Source organism: Salmo salar, chromosome ssa10 (assembly GCF_905237065.1).
Source record: "Salmo salar chromosome ssa10, Ssal_v3.1, whole genome shotgun sequence".
Classification (NCBI taxonomy): Eukaryota; Metazoa; Chordata; class Actinopteri; order Salmoniformes; family Salmonidae; genus Salmo; species Salmo salar.
The window spans coordinates 64713282-64734642 of NC_059451.1; positions in this window are offsets into that span (position 1 = coordinate 64713282).

A 21361-nucleotide genomic window follows, 5' to 3' on the forward strand; every position below is an offset into this window, starting at 1 on the left:
ATAAATGCCATTTGGACTATGGTTCACTGACTTTTGGGTTTGGAAACCGACTTCCTATGATCGTACATGGCAAACGGACAAACATCCTGATTTGGCACATTCAATACTTTCATACACGTATAATTGACAAAAAAAGAAATTGACATTTCATTTGCACATTTCTAATGGCATTTGGCAAAAAAAAGAAAAAAATGTCACTTTTGACTTCCTATGAAATCATATTCCAAATGCACAAATCATATGCCTTATGCACAAGCAAATATGTCACTTTTGACTTCCTATGAAATCATATTCCAAATGCACAAAACATATGCCTTATGCACAAGCAAATATGTCACTTTTAACTTCCTATGAAATCATATTCCAAATGCACAAAACATATGCCTTATGCACAAGCAAAAACAACCCAAAAAATTACGTCAATAAAATATGTCAAATGTATGTCCATACAGCTCTTATACATGTGTAATTGACATAAAAATCGAAAGAATTACGAAAAACGGTCCAGAAACCACTCTTTAAGGGGTTGAAAAGTTTTCAAAAAATATGTCATTTTTTCAAAATTTGACTCTTGGGTCTTGAATTGTGTTACATTTGCAATATGAAAATTCACAGCGGAGAGCTCTAGCCATCTATTGGATATTTGCTGTGATTTGGCACATTCAATACTTTCAGAATTGACAAAAAAAAGCATTGGACATGTCATTTTGCCAATTTTTTTTTTAAAAGTCACTTTTTCCTATGAAATCATATTCAAAATGCACAAAACATATGCCTTGTGCACAAGCAAAAGCAACCCAAAAAACGACGTCAATAAAAAACGTCATAAGCATGTTCATACAGCTCTTATACATGTGTAATTGACATAACAATCGAAAAAAATTCGAAAAACGGTCCAGAAACCACTCTTTAAAGGGTTGAAAAGTTTTCCAAAAAATATGTCATTTTTTCAAAATTTGACTCTTGGGTCTTGAATTGTGTTACATTTGCAATATGAAAATTCACAGCGGAGAGCTCTAGCCATCTATTGGATATTTGCTGTGATTTGGCACATTCAATACTTTCAGAATTGACAAAAAAAAGCATTGGACATGTCATTTTGCAAAAAAAAATACAAAAAAAATATCACTTTTTTCCTATGAAATCATATTCAAAATGCACAAAACATATGCCTTGTGCACAAGCAAAAGCAACCCAAAAAACGACGTCAATAAAAAACGTCATAAGCATGTTCATACAGCTCTTATACATGTGTAATTGACATAACAATCGAAAAAATTTCAAAAAACGGTCCAGAAACCACTTTTTTAAGGGGTGATAAGTTTAAAAAAAAAATGTAATTTTATCAAAATCTGACCCTTGGGTGTAGACTTGGGTATCATTTGCTGTATGAAAATCCACGGTGGAGCGCGCTCGCCATCTAAAGGACATTTGGGGTGTTACAATTGGCAATTGCCATCGGAAAATTGCCATATGATTTGCACGGAGATGGACCACTTTCGGTGGTATTTACAATCGTGTGTATGATTCGTGCTATGCCAATATGTTCCCATGTTATTTTGTCCAAATCAGGGGGGTTTTCCCTTACTAACTTTAAGCATCAGCTGTCAAAGCAGCTTACCGATCACTGTACCTGTACACAGCCAATCTGTAAATAGCACACCCAATCTACCTCATCCCCATATTATTATTTATCTTTTTGCTTTTTTGCACCCCAGTATCTCTACTTGCACATCAAAATCTGCACATCTATCACTCCAGTGTTAATGCTAAATTGTCATTATTTCGACTCTATGGCCTATTTATTGCCTTACCTCCTTAACCTTGTACATTTGCACACACTGTACATAGATTTTTCTGTTGTGTTATTGACTGTACGTTTGTCTTTGTGTAACTCTGTGTTGTTGTTTTTGTTGCACTGCTTGGCTTTATCTTGGCCAGGTCGCGGTTGTAAATGAGAACTTGTTGTCAACTGGCCTACCTGGTTAAATAAAGGTGAAAAAATGTAAAAAATATATATATAAAGAGCCGGTGTAGTACGATTCGATCTTAGTCCTGTATTGATGCTTTGCCTGTTTGATGGTTCGTCGGAGGGCATAGCGGGATTTCTTACAAGCTTCTGGGTTAGAGTCCCGATCCTTGAAAGTGGCAGCTCTGGCCTTTAGCTCAGTGCATATGTTGCCTGTAATCCATGGCTTCTGGTTGGGGTATGTACGTACAGTCACTGTGAGGGGGACGTCATCGATGCACTTATTGATGAAGCCAATGACTGATGTGTGTACTCCTCATCTCATCTGCTTCATCTGACCACTTTTTTATTGATCTAGTCACTGCTGCTTCCTGCTTTAATATTTGCTTGTAAGCAGGAATCAGGAGGATAGAATTATGGTCAGATTTGCCAAATGGAGGGTGAAGGAGAGCTTTGTATGCGTCTCTGTGTGTGGAGTAAAGGTGGTCCAGAGTTTTTTTCCCTCTAGTTGCACATTTAACATGCTGATAGAAATTTGGTAAAACCGATTTAAGTTACCCTGCATTAAAGTCCCCGGCTACTAGGAGCGTCACCTCTGGATGAACGTTTTCTTGTTTGTTTATGGCGGAGTGTCTTAGTGCCAGCATCTAACTGTGGTGGTATGTAAACAGCTACGAAAAATTCAGGTGAAAACTCTCTAGGCAGATACTGTGGTCTACATCTTATCATGAGATACTCTACCTCAGGTGAGCAATAGCTTGATACTGACTTAGATATCGTGCACCAGCTGTTATTTACAAAAATACATAGTCCGCCGCCCCTTGTCTTACCAGATACCGCTGTTCTATCCTGCCGGTACAGGGAATAACCAGCCAGCTGTATGTTGAAAGTGTCATCATTCAGCCACGACTGCGTGAAGCATAAGATATTACAGTTGTGAATGTCCCGTTGGTAATTTAAAACCTCTTACATCTAGACGTTCCGCTAGCGGAACACCTGCTCCAATATCCAATGATAGGCGTGGCGCGAATTACAAATTCCTCAAAAATACAAAAACTTCAATTTTTGAAACATATGACTATTTTACAGCATTTTAAAGACAAGACACTCCTTTATCTAACCACACTGTCCGATTTCAAAAAGTCTTTACAGCGAAAGCAAAACATTAGATTATGTCAGCAGAGTACCCAGCCAGAAATAATCAGACACCCATTTTTCAAGCTAGCATATAATGTCACATAAACCCAAACCACAGCTAAATGCAGCACTAACCTTTGATGATCTTCATCAGATGACACACCTAGGACATTATGTTATACAATACATGCATGTTTTGTTCAATCAAGTTCATATTTATATCAAAAACCAGCTTTTTACATTAGCATGTGACGTTCAGAACTAGCATACCCCCCGCAAACCTCCGGTGAATTTACTAAATTACTCATGATAAACGTTCTCAAAAAACACAACAATTATTTTAAGAATTATAGATACAGAACTCCTTTGTGCAATCGAGGTGTCCGATTTTAAAATAGCTTTTCGGTGAAAGCACATTTTGCAATATTCTGAGTAGATAGCTTGCCATCATGGCTAGCTATTTTGACACCCACCAAGTTTGGCCCTCCTATCCAAATCAAACAATTATATGCATATTCTAGTTTCTGGGCAGTAGTAATAACCATATTAAATCCGGTATGTTTTTTATCCAGGCGTGCAAATACTGCCCCCTACCCTAGAGAGGTTAACTTGGCTTTCGAAGACCTTAGAAAGACAGGGTAGGATAGATATAGGTCTGTAGCAGTTTGGGTCAAGAGTGTCCCCCCCTTTAAAGAGGGGGATGACCGCAGCTTTCCAATCTTTGGGAATCTCAGACGACACGAAAGAGAGGTTGAACAGGCTAGTAATAGGGGTTGCAACAATTTTGGCAGATAATTTTAGAAAGAAAGGGTCCAGATTGTCAAGCCCAGCTGATTTGTAGGGGTCCAGATTTTGCAGCTCTTTCAGAACATCAGCTGACTGGATTGGGGAAGGCTCCGTACCTTCAGGCTCTGATCAGGCCCTACACCCAAAGAAGGGCACTGCGTTCATCCACCTCTGGCCTGCTTGCCTCCCTACCTCTGCGGAAGCACAGTTCCCGCTCAGCCCCGTCAAAACTGTTCGCTGCTCTGGCACCCCAATGGTGGTACAAGCTCCCTCATGACGCCAGGACAGCGGAGTCAATCACCAGCTTCTGGAGACACCTGAAACCACACCTCTTTAAGGAATACCTGGGATAGGATTAAGTTATCCTTCTAACCCCCCCCACCCCCTCCCCAAAAAAGATATAGATGTACTATTGTAAAGTGGTTGTTCCACTGGATATCATAAGGTGAACGCACCAATTTGTAAGTCACTCTGGATAAGAGCGTCTGCTAAATGACGTAAATGTAAGATAGATGGGGGGCAATCAGTTCACATATGGTGTCCAGAGCACAGCTGGGAGCAGAGAGTTGTCTATAGCAAGTGGCAACGATGAGAGACTTGTTTTTAGAGAGGTGGATTTTTAAAAGTAGAAGTTCAAATTCTTTGGGTACAGACCTGGATAGTAGGACATTATCTGCAGGCTATCTCTGCAGTAGATTGCAACACCACCCCCTTTGGCCGTTCTATCTTGTCTGAAAATGTTGTTGTTAGGGATGGAGATTTCAGAGATTTTGGTGGTCTTCCTAAGCCAGGATTCAGACACGGCTAGGACATCCAGGTTAGCGGAGTGTGCTAAAGCAGTGAATAAAACAAACTTAGGGAGGAGGCTTCTAATGTTAACATGCATGAAACCAAGGCTATTACGGTTACAAAGTCATCGAAAGAGAGCGCCTGGGGAATAGGAGTGGAGCTAGGCACTGCAGGGCCTGGATTCACCTCTACATCGCCAGAGGAACAGAGGAGGAGTAGGATAAGGGTACGGCTAAAAGCTATGAGAATTGGTCGTCTAGGACATCCGGAACAGAGAGTAAAAGGAGCAGGTTTCTGGGGGCGATAAAATAGCTTCAAGGTATAATGTACAGACAAAGATATGGTAGGATGTGAATAGAGTGTTGGTAAACCTTGGCATTGAGTGATGATGAGAGAGATATTGTCTCTAGAAACATCATTGAAACCAGGTGATGTCATCGCATGTGTGGGTGGTGGAACTGAAAGGTTGGATAAGGTATAATGAGCAGGGCTAGAGTCTCTACAGTGAAATAAGCCAATAAACACTAACCAGAACAGCAATGGACAAGGCATATTGACATTAAGGAGAGGCATGCTTAGCCGAGTGATCATAAGGGTCCAGTGAGTAGTGAGGTTGGTTGGGGTCACAGCAATTCAGACAGCTAGCCGAGCCATGGGTAGCAAGCTGGCAGAAAATGGAGGTCTGTTTTTAGCCACCTCGTGTGTTTCAGTCGGTAGATTAGTGGGGTTCCGTGTGGTAGAGGGGACCAATCCAATTGGCAACAATAGTTATAGTTATAGTGGCCCAAGAAAATTGTCCGATAGACCTATTCAGATAGCAGCCGATATGCTCAAAACAGCTAACGATTAGCAGGCAAGGCGGGTTGCAGGAGGGTGTTTTGAAGTTGAGTTTTTAGAAAAAAATATATAAAAAGATATGCGAAGAAAAGATGTAGATATATATATACGCGGGACAAGACAAGGACATAGGTTGTCTGACTGCTACGCCATCTTGGAAGCAATTATATATTAATTATATAAATATGAAAGGAGAGAGGAATTCTGTTCCCTTTAAAAATAAAGATCATATACTGTAGACCTTTTCCAGACCATATGATCTGACCAGATAAAACTCCAGGCCCTAGTTATTTAAAATCATTTGGGTCGAGATATTTTCCTGATCAGGGCACGTAGTCAGGAAAAACCCCTATCCCTAGACATAAGCTGACTGCACCAGTCTTGACTGTTAGTCAGTCCTTCAGGATTTCTGTGATTTTTGCAGGCAAATATGATTGATTTTGCTGTGGCAATTCTGATATTTTATGTGGCAATGTGCAATGATTTTTTCTAATTTGTTGCAAAAATGCGCTGACAAAGGAAAACGTTTGTTGACATGTGGCTTGACTGAACCATATGCAGTAAATGTGCAGTGATTGGTTGAACTTGTGAGCCCTCTTTTTGTAGTACAGTGATGAGTCCATTTTATGCGATAATGATTTTACTGTTTCGTGAGAAAATAGTACGGTGATTGGTCAAATTGGCAAGCCCTCGCATAATAAGCAGGGAACTGTTGGTTTTCCTAATAATTTTGCGATCACAGAATTGCTGAAACCGGGAGGGACTGGTTAGTGACTTTAACATACAATAGCTTATTGTATGCCGGCCCCATGACAGAGGGGTCAAGTTAGAGTGATATGACTGGAAATTGGATTGCGTTACAATGTATCTACCAGTGTTTTTCTGAACTTGAGGTTGATGTCATTCTTATATGACATGATTCTAATTTTATATCAGGCTTGGTCCAGTCCACTCCACCCTGAAACCACAGAGCAGGAATATTCTTCTCACTCTGTCTGAGAGACACATTTTTATTGTATTTTTTTGTTTGTGTCTGTGTGCGTGCATGTGTGTTGTGCGTACGTGTGTGTGGCTATAACAGTCTCCAAATAAAACAGTGTTCATGCCGTGGGATGGAAAAGCATCAATGATGGCAGATCGCTTTTAAATAGAACTCAGCAATAATGAGGTCACTGATGCAATTATGGGACAGGAAAAATCTAAAGATTTGATTTCAATTATTAAGTATGGATTTCTATGAGGAATATACAGTACCAGTCAAAAGTGGACACATCTACTCATTCAAGGGTTTTTCTTTATTTCTGACTATTTTCTACATTTTGGAATAATAGTGAAGACATCAAAACTCTGAAATAACACATATGGAATCATAAACCAAAAAAGTGTTCAACAAATCAAAATATATTTTATATTTGAGATTCAAAAGTAGCCACCTTTTGCCTTGATGACAGCTTTGCACAGTCTTGGCATTCTCTCAATCAGCTTTATGAGGTAGTCACCTGGAATGCATTTCAATTAACAGGTGTGCCTTGTTAAAAGTTCATTTGTGTAATTTATTTCCTTCTTAATGCATTGAGCCAATCAGCTGTGTTGTGACAAGGTAGGGGTGGTATACAGAAGATAGACTTATTTGGTAAAAGTCCATATTATGGCAAGAACATCTCAAATAAGCAAAGAGAAACGAAGGTCCATCATTACTTTAAGACATGAAGGACAGACAATCCAGAAAATGTCAAGAACTTTGAAAGTTTCTTCAAGTGCTGTCACAAAAACCATCAAGCGCTATGATGAAACTGGCTCTCATGAGGACTGCCACAGGAAAGAAAGACCCAGAGTCACCTCTGCTGCAGAGGATAAGTTCATTAGAGTTACCAGCCTCAGAAATTGCAGACCAAGTAAATGCTTCACAGAGTTCTAGTAACAGACACATCTCAACATCAACTGTTCAGAGGAGACCGCGTGAATCAGGCCTTCATGGCCAAATTGCTGCAAAGAAACCACTACTAAAGGACACCAATAAGAAGAAGAGACTTGGTCCAAGAAATACGAGCAATGGACATTAGACCGGTGGAAATCTGTCCTTTGGTCTGATTAGTCAAAATTTGAGATTTTTGGTTCCAACCACTGTGTCTTTGTGAGGCGCAGAGTAGGTGAACGGCTGATCTCTGCGTGTGTTGTTCCCACCGTGAAGCATGGAGGAGGAGGTGTGATGCTGTGGGGGTGCTTCTGCCATAGAAACAAGCGACGCATGGCTTTGTGTCTGTGGTTGCACCTTTACAATGCATAAAACTGCTCGTCTTTAGACCAAACAGTTCAAAAGACCTACCAGTATTTTACCGGAGCTATAAAAAAAATATACTTTCTGGTAAAGATTCGCTGGACGCTATTAAAAGGGTGTACACAAATGAACCATCATGATTAAGGAACTACTTCAAATAAACCCTATTTAATCTTTCTTTTTTTATCTCACATAAAATAGTTGATTTGCAGTATGGATCAGATGAGATGGAGGTAATTACCACTAAATAAATAAATTGGAACATTTTAGGTGTGCTGCAAAATGTTATATCCCATCAAGGTGTGCCACTGTTCAAAAATGTTTGGGAACCACTGCTTTACACTTTTGTTTAAACATATACTCAGTTGTATGTCCCACACAAGAATTAAGCTGCCCCAACCATCTGCACAATCTGCACCATCTGGGTCACAATATTTCCTCAATTGTTTATTCCAACGTGTCTATTACTTATTTTTGTCTGACTCATTTATTTGTCAGTCTGTTGATTTGTGAATCCCTGATGCGTTCTGGGGGATCTAACTTCCAGTAAACCTAGTATTATCATAGTGAAGAACATATTCTCTGTGTGTGTATGTGTGCGTGTGTGTGTCCTGCAGTGTCTACGGACCCAGGGGCCATACAGGGAGCTGCAGTTCAATCCAGATGAATGGGTCGTTATGCAAGGCCTTACGCGATTGCAAAATTATGTAAATGGTTTCGTTGCTACACAACAATACTTGTCCTGTCAAAACATAAACAACAGCCTACAAATGGCCAAATGTTCACAACGCTGGACGATGTTGAAATCTGCACCAGAGGTGGTATACACATGTGATTCCTATATGTACACATGAGGTTTGACTGGGGAGAGTTTAGGAAAGAGATGTGTTCTCCCGAAAAGCAATGAAACTATTTATCTATGAAACAAGAAATCTGTACATTACAGGGTTTGAAGGGATATTTCACTCAAAAACTATATTTGAGTATTTTAGTCATTAGTCCACTGTTAATACAATCCCCCAAAACTGTGCATGTCAGCCTTCAAGTTTTGAAGATAGAGCAATGTTTCCTCGGGAGGCCCCATGACACTCTGACGGAGTCCGTCATGGAGCCATGGTACTTTACTTCCTGGTGCCTGTCAGATAGGAAGTCATCAAACCACCTGACTAGTGATGGTTGAAGCCCAATGTCTAGGAGTCTAGTGATGGCCACATTGTGGCAGACCCTGTCAAAGAACTAGCTATATTCAGCGGTGACCAGTGAGCAGATGAAGCCAGGCCTGTCGTTAATTCCTTTAAGTTATTGGTAAGGGTTTGGTGATTCAGCTTTGATAGCAGTGTTTTCTGAAGGCTCCAATATCACTTTTGTGCATCTCTGAGCGATGTTCTATCGATTCCAGGGGTCTAATGTTGGGTATTTGAAAATGATTCCTGTCACGCCCTGATCTGTTTCACCTGTCCTTGTGATTGTCTCCACCCCCTCCAGGTGTCACTTATTTTCCCCAGTGTATTTATCCCTGTGTTTCTCGTCTCTCTGTGCCAGTTCGTCTTGTATGTTTCCAAGTCAATCAGCAGTTTTCCCGTTCTCCTGCTTTTTGCATTCTCCTTTTTTCTAGTCCTCCCGGTTTTGACCCTTGCCAGTTTCTGGACTTTGTACCCGTCTGCTTGACCATTCTGCCTGTCTTCACCACGAGCCTTTCTGCCACTCTGTACCTCCTGGACTCTGATCTGGTTTTGACCTTTTTGCCTGTCCACGACCATTCTCTTGCCTACCCATTTTTGGATTAATAAACATTGTAAGACTCCAACCATCTGCCTACTGTGTCTGCATGTGGGTCTCGCCTTGTGCCTTGATATTCCAAGGAAGGTGAGGGTCAAGGAAGGTGCATTTGTTGGATGCATTTGCAGTTTGTTTTGGGTTATGTCTTGCCCAATATTAACTGATCAGTGAATTATGTCTGGTGTCATTTTGGAGTAACTTTTTCTGTAAGTGAGAATAGAAGATGTGTTATTTAAAATGAGGTAACATTCTGTACTATCGTGTCATATTGATCATTGGATCTCAAATCCAAATAGCTGGAACACAGAGCCAAAAATGTACAACTTAGCTTCATTGACCAACTACGTATGGTTAGGACTGTAGCCTGTGATTGTATTTACCAGGAGGCCTAATGCTTCTAATCCTTTATAATGTACATGTTTTTGTTATGTGTATTATACTGTATGTACTGTATCAATCCCAAATCAAAAAAAATGTATTTATCAGCTGATGTCACAAAGTGCTATACAGAAACCAAACCACATGATGTTCCTTATCAGGAAATAAAATAATAATAAAATGCTCTCTTTCCGGCGCTCTTGGTCACCATGCACCAGCACCTCAGCTGGATCGACAGGTTCCCGCGCCTTAGCAGAGGTGCTCGGTCCATTCCTGATACCCAGAATGGTCATCTTGGTCGGCGTCCTGCGGCTGGAGCCGCGCGTCGGGGAGTGGGTACTGTCACGTATGCTCCCTCTCCGGCCTCTAGGTCACCAGGCTGCTCGTTATGGCACACACCTGTCGCCATCGTTACGTGCATCAGCGCATAATGACACTCATCTGGACTCCATCACCTCCTGCCCTATATATGTCACTCCCTTTGGTTCCTTCCCCAGGTGTCATTGTTTCTGTTTCAGTTTCCTGTCTGTGCGTTGTTCGTGTTTCTGGTTTTGTTCATTTATTGATTAAATCACTCACTCTCTGAACTTGCTTCCCGACTCTCAGTGCACATCGTTACAGGCATGCCCTTCCATTACTATTTATCAAACAAAATGTACCCAACTTAGCCCTATCGGTCTGAGAGAAGCATTGGACATTGAGCTCTATTTTCCATTCCACCTTGTTTCGATCAATGATTCTAATTGTACATAAAACAAAGGATGGACATCTTGACTCTCTGCGTTTGTGTCAGTGAAGTGTCAACTACATAACATGTCTTCTGGCATGGAGATGAGATGTGTTGACAAGCCATGTTTTGTTCTTTAGAATGACACGTGTGTGGCATCTGGGAGCCCCAGACCCCAATTCTCACTCATTGCTGTGTGTGTCACTGTCCACCGCCCTCTCCCAGAATAAAAAAAATCAAGAAACATAACTGTCCACCTCTCTGGTAAGAGGACCCTGTGATGAATACAGCACTGTGTCACAGTCCAGTGGACCTGAAGTCGTGTGTGTGTGTGTGTGTGTGGCCCTCAGGAGACGAAAAAGAGTCAAACCATGTCTGTACTTTCAAACATTTAGGCTAGACCTGACCTCTCTCGTACCATCTGTGTGGGTTTTGATAAAACAAACTGCTCTTCTGAGAAAGTTTATAAAAAAACATTACATTCTGAGAAAGTGCGTCAAACATACATTATCCCTCACTAACTCATAAACTTTGTTTGTGAGTCTTTCTAATATAAAATAATGATACTTCCCATGTAGGGTAAACTGATTGGGGCGGTGTGTGTGTTTGCGTGTGTGGGTGGTTAAAATAACAAAGTGTAAACAGCATAAACACTCTCTCTGTGGCTGACCAGATTGGCTGCTCTGCCTCCTCTGTCCCACTTTTTTAATGCCAAAAGACATATTGAACTCTCTCTCTCTCTCTCTCTCTCTCTCTCTCTCTCTCTCTCTCTCTCTCTCTCTCTCTCTCTCTCTCTCTCTCTCTCTCTCTCTCTCTCTCTCTCTCTCTCTCTCTCTCTCAAGCCCGTTGGAGTGCATGCTGGGAGTGAGTCGTGAAGCAGGAGTGATTGTGAGAGCAACTGGAATTGTCTTCACTCTATTGGGTTTTGGTGTATATATATATATATATATATATATATATATATATATTGATTGTTGATTAGTTTAGTTGTTTTAAGGGTATCTTGTCTAAATATCAATAAGCACGTATAGGGGTGGTGGGATCGTTGAGGTTGGTTTTCGCGAGGGCACAACCAGCGGGTGGGGCTGGTTGCAATGGCCACTCGCGGAAGTTTGGAGTTTGAAAAACTTAGTCGGCGACATGGAGTAAAGATTCCTGCTGCGGCCGGGTGTTCAGTGGAAGAATGTAGCTTGGCAGTGGGTGCTATCATTGGGTGTGATAGTATTAAATCAGCCTCAAGGATGAATAGCGCTGTAGTGATATTCTTAGATTCCATTGAAAAGGTGAATACGATAGTTGAGAGTGGTGTTGTGTTGCGGGAGACACAGACACCGGTATTTCCGCTTATGAATCCGGCAAAGAAAGTTATACTTTCTAACGTGCCACCATTTGTTAGAGATGAAGTGTTGGAGCGAGAGTTATCTCGTCATGGTCAAATTGTATCAACAATAAAGAAGGTTCTTTTTGGATGCAAATCTCCGTTGCTGAAACATGTCGTGTCTCATAGGAGACAAGTGCATATGATTTTAAAAAAGGACACTGATGAACTGAATTTAGCATTCAGTTTTAAGATTGATGGATTTGATTATGTCTTCTACGCTTCTACTGAATCAATGAAATGCTTTGGCTGTGGAAGAGAGGGGCATTTGGTGCGTAATTGTCCCGAGAATGAGCACGCAGAGCCCGGTAGCAGCTCTAGTGGTGGTGCAGCTAACGCACCACCGCGAAGGGATGAACATGCTAAGGGTGCAGGGGAAGGGAGAAGGTGGGCAGATGTGGTAGGAAAAGTAGGAGAGGAAGGCATTGTGGATACGGGGGCAATTGTGGTAGATCAGAACAAAGAGGGAGGGGAAACAGTCGGTGAGATTGCGACTGCCGTCGCTGAGGTGGTGCTGGAAAATGGAATTGGAGGTCAAGAGGAGATTGAAATAATGGAAAAGGAAGCAGCTGTTTTCAAAGTACCGAGGAGTAAGAGGAAGAATGTAAGGAGTGGTGAAGGGTCTAATTCCAAGAGGAAGGTAGAGATTCATAATTCACTTGAAGATAAACAGGTTGTAGAGATGGTGGAGTTTTCTTCTGGGGAGGATAGCGAGAGTGAGTCATCTGACGCGTCACAAGAAAATAGTGAGATAAATGGGGTGGAAGGGAGGTATGGGATTGAGAAGGTACGTCAATTTCTGAAGTTGACAAAAGGGAAGAAATATATGCAGGATTACAATGTAACAGATTTTTTTCCTGAAAGTAAATTGTTTATTGAATCAGCAAAGTTTCTGATGTCAAAAATAACAGGGGGAGGTTTGACAAGCCCTGAAATTGCTAGACTCAAGAAAGTGGTCACGAGAGTGATAAGTGATGTAAATTCTAAAGAAAATGAAAGAGTTCAATCGCAGCTTTAAGTATGTAAAGAGATGTGGTTTCTGGGTCTTCCTCTGTATTTTTTTTCATCCATGAGCAGTTTTAAGATTTCTTCTTTAAACGTAAATGGGGCAAGAGACGTTAAAAAAAGAGCCATAGTGTATGAGTTAATTAGGGGAAAGGGAAGTGACATAATTTTTCTACAAGAAACGCATAGTAATTTGGAAAATGAAGTTATGTGGCAACAGGAGTGGGGGGGGACAGTGGTGTGTAGTCATAAAAACTCAAAAAGTGGGGGTGTGGCCATCTTGTTCTCAAAAGGGTTTTTGCCTTTGTCATATGAGGTTGAAGAGGTAGTTGAGGGGAGGTTATTAAAAGTTAGAGTAAGGTATGAAAACATCACTATGTGTCTGATAAATGTATATGCCCCAGTGGTGGCAGTTGAGAGGGTATGCTTTTTAGAGACATTATCAAATACCATTGAGAAATGTAACAATGAAGATTATTTATTTATTTATTATTGCTGGGGATTTTAACTGCACAGTCAGTGATTTAGATAGAAATCACAAAGAACCTCATATAGCCTCAAGGACTTTTTTAAAACGTCTCATTGTAACAAATGAACTGTGTGATATTTGGCGGAGTCAACATGGAGGCACAAGGCAGTATACCTGGGTGCATGTGAGAGAGAACACCATCTCTATGGCCAGGTTAGATAGGTTTTATTGTTTTGAGCATCAATCTCAGGTCTGTAAATCAAGTGTGATAACCCCAGTGGGATTTTCTGATCATTGTTTAGTAACAGAGGTGGTGTTCATTAACGATGTAAAACCTAAAAGCGCATACTGGCATTTTAACATAACTTTATTGAGTGATGCTCACTTCAGGAAATGTTTTAGTTTTTTCTGGGAGAGGTGGAGGTCTCAAAAGGCCAGTTTTGTATCCCTTCAACAGTGGTGGGATATAGGGAAAATCCAGATTCAACAATTCTGTAAGCAATACACGAGGAATGTCACCAAGGATATCACCAGATCAATGAAAGCCCTAGAGACTGAAATAGTGGAACTCATGACGTTGGTCGAGACCACAGGAGATCGAGGCCACACTCAGGCCCTCAAGAGGAAAAAAGCTGCATTGGCAGACCTGCTGGGTATCAGAGCACAGGGGGCATTGGTGAGAAGTAAGTTTCAGGGAATCTCTGAAATGGATGCCTCATCCACATTTGTCTTTGGTTTAGAGAAAAAGAATGGACAAAGAAAAATTATTCATTGTCTCAAATCAGCTGTTGGACAAGAGCTCACTAGACCTAGTGAAATTAGAAAGAGGGCAGTAGAGTTCTATGCTGAGCTCTACAAGTGTGAGTACAAAGAGGATAAAAAAGTGACACAGCAGTTCCTTGATGGACTCCCACAGGTGGCTGCAGAAGCTCAGGTTGAGCTTGAGCAACCATTGTCTTTGCAGGAGTTATACACTGCATTAAAAGGCATGGAAAATGGAAGGGCACCAGGCATTGATGGGCTTCCCGTTGATTTTTTTTAAGTCTTTTTGGGCTATGTTGGGAGAGGATTGGCTAGCAGTAGTTAATGATAGTTTAACCAGAGGGTTACTACCAATAAGCTGCAGAAGGGCTGTCCTCACCCTACTGCCCAAAAAGGGTGACCCTAGGGAGGTGAAGAACTGGAGGCCGGTGGCTTTATTGTGCACTGATTATAAGATCCTGTCAAAGGCTTTGTCCAACAGGTTGAGGGAGGTGATGGGGCAAATCATACATACGGACCAGTCCTACTGTGTTCCTGGCAGGCAGATAGGGGATAACATTTCTCTGATTCGTGATTTTTTGGACGTCTCTAGGGCTATAGGGTTGGATGCTGGTCTAATTTCAATTGATCAGGAAAAGGCATTTGACCGAGTTGAACATCAATATTTATGGCACACTTTGGAGGCGTTTGGGTTCAGCTCTGGTTTTATTGCCATGATAGAGGTGATATATGGTGACATTGAAAGTGTATTGAAAGTTAACGGTGGTTTGAGTGCTCCTTTTAAAGTGTGTAGAGGTATTAGGCAGGGATGTTCTTTGTCGGGAATGTTATATGCCATTGCTATAGAGCCACTACTAAATAGCATTAGAAGTCGCATTGAGGGGGTGTACCTTTCAAGGGATATTCCTCCTATTCGTCTCTCAGCCTATGCTGATGATGTAGTTGTTTTAGTGAAAAATCAAGCGGAGGTGGATAGTTTGAGTCTAATGGTTTATCGTTTTAGGGGAATATCCTCTGCAAAGGTAAATTGGGAAAAGAGTTGTGCTTTACAGATTGGAGAATGGTCTGGAGGGATCATGGCTTTGCCAGGGGGGCTGGAATGGTGTAAGGGAGGTTTTAAGTATCTTGGAGTGTACCTGAGAGATGAGGGGACTATGGAAAAAATTTGGATTGGGGTGGTTGAAATGGTGGAAGGGAGGATAAGGAAATGGCGTTGGTTGCTATCTCGTATGTCATATAGGGGGCGCACTATTATAGTTAACAATGTGATTGCCTCTGCACTGTGGCATCGGTTGTCAGTTTTAGAACCACCATCTGGCCTTCTGGCTAAGATACAGCCAATAATTGTGGATTTCTTTTGGGATAAATATCACTGGGTTCCACAAAGTCTTTTGTATTTGTCAAAAGAGGAGGGGGGACAAGGTCTTGTACATCTTGTTAGTAGGGCTGCTGCTTTCCGGTTGCAGTTTATTCAAAGGTTGCTTTATGGACCGGAAAATGTGGTTTGGAGAGGGGTGGCAGGTCTTGTATTACAGCAGGTTAGAGGATTAGGTTTAAAGAAAGCTTTATTTTTGGTTGATAGTAGCCAGATTTCTAGGGAGGGAATACCTCCGTTTTACAGAGGCCTTCTTAGGGTGTGGAGCATAATGAAGGTGTCCAGACGAACTTCAGCGGAGTCAGTGCATTGGCTGTTGGAGGAACCTCTGGTGTATGGGGCAAGACTTGATTGCACAACTGCAGCTGTTCCACATTTTTCCAAGATTCTGGTGAAGGGCAAAATCATCACCTTAAAACAGTTAATGGCCATGGCTGGGCCCGCCTTAATGGATGGAAGACGGGTGGCTGAACATTTGGGGGTGAGGTCAGAAAGGATGGTAGGACAACTGCTGGGAAGCTGCAGGAAGGCTTTGTCAGCAGAAGAGTGGGATATGCTTCATAGCCACAAGAAGAAGGTACAAGATGAAGACGTCTCATTTCCAAGACTAGGGATTACACCAAATATCCCAGAGTCAGAAAGAAAGGCGATATTACTGGATTTGAGAGGGTTGGAAGAGGTGGGTTTGGATGAGGTGAATGGGAAAGACTTATATAGGGGGTGTGTCAAGGTGTTGAATAAAGATAAATTGAAAACTAGAAAAGACACTCCATGGAGGGTAAAATTGGGCATTGATGACAAGGTAAAGCCAGCATGGAGAGCACTGTACAAGCCACCGTTACAAAAGGGTACTGGTGATATGCAATGGAGGGTTTTGCATGGCATTATTGCAGTTAATGCTTTTGTATCTGTTATTAATTCAGATGTTGGAGATGGATGTCCTTTTTGTAATATAAGAGAAACCATTTTTCACTGTTTTATGGAGTGTGAGAGGATAAAACCTCTCTTGGAAATGCTTGGAGTCTTTGTTTAAAGCTGTAGGGGAGAGGTTCAATAACACTGTTTTTATTTTGGGGTTTCAATATAGAAAGCAACAGAAAAGAAAATGTCAACTGTTAAATTTTATTTTGGGACAAGCAAAGATGTCAAATTTTCTGAGTAGGAAACATAAGATAGAAATGGGATATGGGCAGGATGTAAGATGTGTTTTTAAAGGATTAGTGAAAATAAGAATAAAAGTGGATTTTGAGTTCTACTCAGCTGTAAAAGATCTCCCATTGTTTGAGGAGAAGTGGGCATACGAAGGAGCGCTTTGTTTTGTAGAGGAGGGGAAACTATTTTTTGTTGGAGAAATAAGTTGAATGTATATGTTCTTTTAGTTTTTTTATTTTATTGTTATTTTAGTATTTTTTATGTATTTTTTTCTTTTTTTAGGAATTACATTTGGTGTTTCATTTCTGAAAAGACAGTATGTCATTATTTATGTTAACACTTGAGTAGAAAATAAAGGTTTTATAAAAACTCAACCTCTCTCTCTCTCTCTCTCTCTCTCTCTCTCTCTCTCTCTCTCTCTCTCTCTCTCTCTCTCTCTCTCTCTCTCTCTGATACTCATAATGCCCAGTCTCTCTCTCTCTCACTCTCTCTCTCTCTGATACTCATAATGCCCAGTCTCTCTCTCTCTCTCTCTCTGATACTCATAATGCCCAGTCTCTCTCTCTCTCTCTCTGATACTCATAATGCCCAGTCTCTCTCTCTCTCTCTCTCTCTCTCTCTCTCTCTCTCTCTGATACTCATAATGCCCAGTCTCTCTCTCTCTCACTCTCTCTCTCTCTCTCTCTGATACTCATAATGCCCAGTCTCTCTCTCTCTCTCACTCTCTCTCTCTCTCTCTGATACTCATAATGCCCAGTCTCTCTCTCTCTCTCTCTGATACTCATATTGCCCAGTCAGTCTCTCTCTCTCTCTCTCTCTCTGATACTCATATTGGTCTCTCTCTCTCTCTCTCTCTCTCTCTCTCTCTCTCTCTCTCTCTCTCTCTCTCTCTCTCTCTCTCTCTCTCTCTCTCTCTCTCTCTCTCTCTCTCTCTCTCTCTCTCTCTCTCTCTCTCTGATACTCATAATGCCCAGTCTCTCTCTCTCTCTCTCTCTGATACTCATAATGCCCAGTTCTCTCTCTCTCTCTCTGATACTCATAATGCCCAGCTCTCTCTCTCTCTCTCTCTCTCTCTCTCTGATACTCATAATGCCCAGTCTCTCTCTCTCTCTCTCTCTGATACTCATAATGCCCAGTCTCTCTCTCTCTCTCTCTCTGATACTCATAATGCCCAGTCTCTCTCTCTCTCTCTCTCTGATACTCATATTGCCCAGTCTCTCTCTCTCTCTCTCTCTCTCTCTGATACTCATATTGGTGTCTCTCTCTCTCTCTCTCTCTCTCTCTCTCTCTCTCTCTCTCTCTCTCTCTCTCTCTCTCTCTCTCTCTCTCTCTCTCTCTCTCTCTCTCTTTTCTCTCTCTCTCTCTCTCTCTCTCTCTCTCTCTGATACTCATATTGCCCAGTCAGTCTCTCTCTCTCTCTCTCTCTCTCTCTCTCTCTCTCTCTCTCTCTCTCTCTCTCTCTCTCTCTCTCTCTCTCTCTCTCTCTCTCTCTCTCAAGCCCACTGAGAGATTTCAAACCCATGACTAGAGAGAGATCATGTTTAATTTTTATTCAGGACTGTCAACAATGTTTTTATTTAACACTTTTATGAAGCATAAAATGTACTTCTCTCTAGGCTACTTCCACTCACGCTTCAATCAACACTGCAAATGCAATGAGCCAAGTGTATCGATAGGCCTGCATTTTTCTTAGGCCTAATAGCAGCTCGTGTTTGTCTTTTCTAATATGGAGGAGTATTTTGTCTGGTCATAATAACAACAAGAATGTGTGCATGAGGCAGAAATATTGCGTTGTGACTTTTATTATCAGATGGAAGACTGTGTCTGACTGTGTCCCCTCTCTGGCCAGTCTAAGAGGACGGAGAGAGTGGGTGGTGGATGGTAACCTTTGATGATCTTCATCAGATGACAACCCTAGGACATTATGTTATACAATACATGCATGTTTTGTTCAATCAAGTTCATATTTATATCAAAAACCAGCTTTTTACATTAGCATGTGACATTCAGAACTAGCATACCCACCGCAAACTTCCGGTGAATTTACTAAATTACTCACGATAAACGTTCACAAAAAACATAACAATTATTTTAAGAATTATAGATACAGAACTCCTTTATGCAATCGCTATGTCCGATTTTAAAATAGCTTTTCGGCAAAAGCACATTTTGCAATATTCTGAGTAGATAGCCCAGCCATCACGGGCTAGCTAATTTGACACCCACCAAGTTTGACACCCACCACATTTACGAGTGTGGTCTCATTACTATGATGGTGTCTAAAACCAGACTTGAGCATTTCATATACACTATTGTATTCAGGAAGGCAGTGAGTTGCTGACAAAGAGCTTTTTCAAAAACATTTGAGAGGAATGGGAGTTTTGATATAGGCCAATATTTTTTATTTAATTTTCCAGGTCAAGGTTTTTTTTTTTTTGCGAGACACTTTTTGTGTTCCACATAGGAGGTCCAGGCACAGGAACTACCTCTTTCAGAAGTTTAGATGGAGTAATGTCCAGTAGACAGCTGGAAAGTTTAGAGGCCATGACTATTTTCGTGAATGTGTCGAGAGATACACGGTTAACAAGTTTGAGTGTCTCCGTTGATCCGAGGTCCTGGCAGTTTTGTGCGGACTCAGGACAACTGAGTTTTGGAGAAATACGCACAATCCAACATGAGTTTGTAATTTGTTTTCATGATAATGAATTAATCACTGCTGAAGTGAAGGCCATCCTCAATTGGGGAATGCTACTTTTTAGTTAGCAGCAATTAGGTCCACAATTTTGGATTCTTTTTATTCTCCTCAATCAGGTTGGAAAAGTAGTTAATCTAGCAGCAATTAAAGCTTTTCAATATTGCATGATACCGTCGTTCCAAGCTAGTCGGAAGAGTTCAGGGCTCTAGTATTTGCTCTATACCAGGGAGCTAGTTTCTCGTGACAGTTTTTTGTTTGTTTTTAGCAGTGCGACTGCATCTAGGGGATTACGCAAGGTTACGTTTAGATCCTCGGTTAGGTGCTTAACTGATTTTTGTACTCCGATGTCCTTGGGTAGGTGGAGGGAGTCTGGAAGGGCATCAACACATCTTTGGCCTGTCTGAGAATTTATTGCACAGCTTTTGATAATCCTTGGTTGGTGTCTAAGCAAATTATTTGTTGCGATTGCAAACGTAATACAATGGTGTTTCGATTGTCCAGGATTATGAGGAAAAACATTTAGGTTCACAATATCTATTCCAAAAAACAAAACTACATCCAGGGTATGATTGTGGCAATGCATAGGTCCTGAGACATGTTGGACAACACACACTGAGTCGATGATGTCTCCAAAGCATTTTGGAGTCTGTGGACTTTTCCATGTGAATATTGAAGTAACCAAAAATGTGTGTATTATCTGCCATGACTATGAGGTCTGATAGGAATTCAGGGAACTCTGTGAGGAATGCTGTATATGGCCCAGGAGGCATTTAAACAGTAGCAATAAAAAGTGATTATTGTTGTTGATATGATATTCATACAATGTTTAAATTAGGTTGCACCAGACATTAGCTTACTGTTGTAAGATTGAAAAAAGTATGTTTTATGACATTCATAGCATGTTTGTTTTAGGTTTAACATAATATTCAGTTGATGTTCACACAATATACATTTTACCTTGTCTTTGAGGTCCTCAGAACATTTCAAGAACATTTAGAAAATGTTATATTTAAGTTTTACCTAATAATACTATAACATTCTCAGCATGCAAATGTGTAGCTCCATAAAGCATAATAAAGCAGATTGGAATGCATCCCCAATATGTTTCTCTCCAGTTGTAATGGCAATTCACATTTGAGGACTGTATTGTAGGCGATATAGAATCACATGGCATTTAATTTCATCCAGAGGACATTTGAACAGCATTTAATCATACAAACACAACCATATTTTTTGTACTTCATATGTTTACAATATGCAATGTTCGATTCCCTAGCCAGATCATTAAACCTCTGCAACGCCAGGGGATAGCTGTGGCCTTGTGAGACACTGAACAGTTATTCAAATGTTCCCATCCTCTTCATATGCTGTGTACTTGTATCACTGTATTTTAGGATTTTCTTTCTTCATCACGTGTTGAAAGTCTTATAAAATGTGACTTTGAAATTGAGAAAAGAACAAAAAAATTAAAAACGTATTTAGTTTGACGACGCTGAGTCTGTATTTAAGAAGCGTAAGAATTCACAAGAATATAAGTTATTTAAAGGAAGCTCTATCCAACAATTTCTATGCAACACATTTCAGAAGACTTTCATCACTTGACGAAGAAAGAAATACAGTACACAGCATATGAAAAGGATGGGAACACTTTAATAACTTCTATGGGCTACGTGGGACGCTAGTGTCCCACCAGCGGGACACAGCCAGTGAAATATCAGGGCGGCAAATTCAAAAACAACAAAATGTCATAATTCAACTTTCTCAAACATATAACTATTTTACACCATTTTAAGGATACACTTCTCCTTGATGTAACCACATTGTCCAATTTCAAAAAGGCTTTAC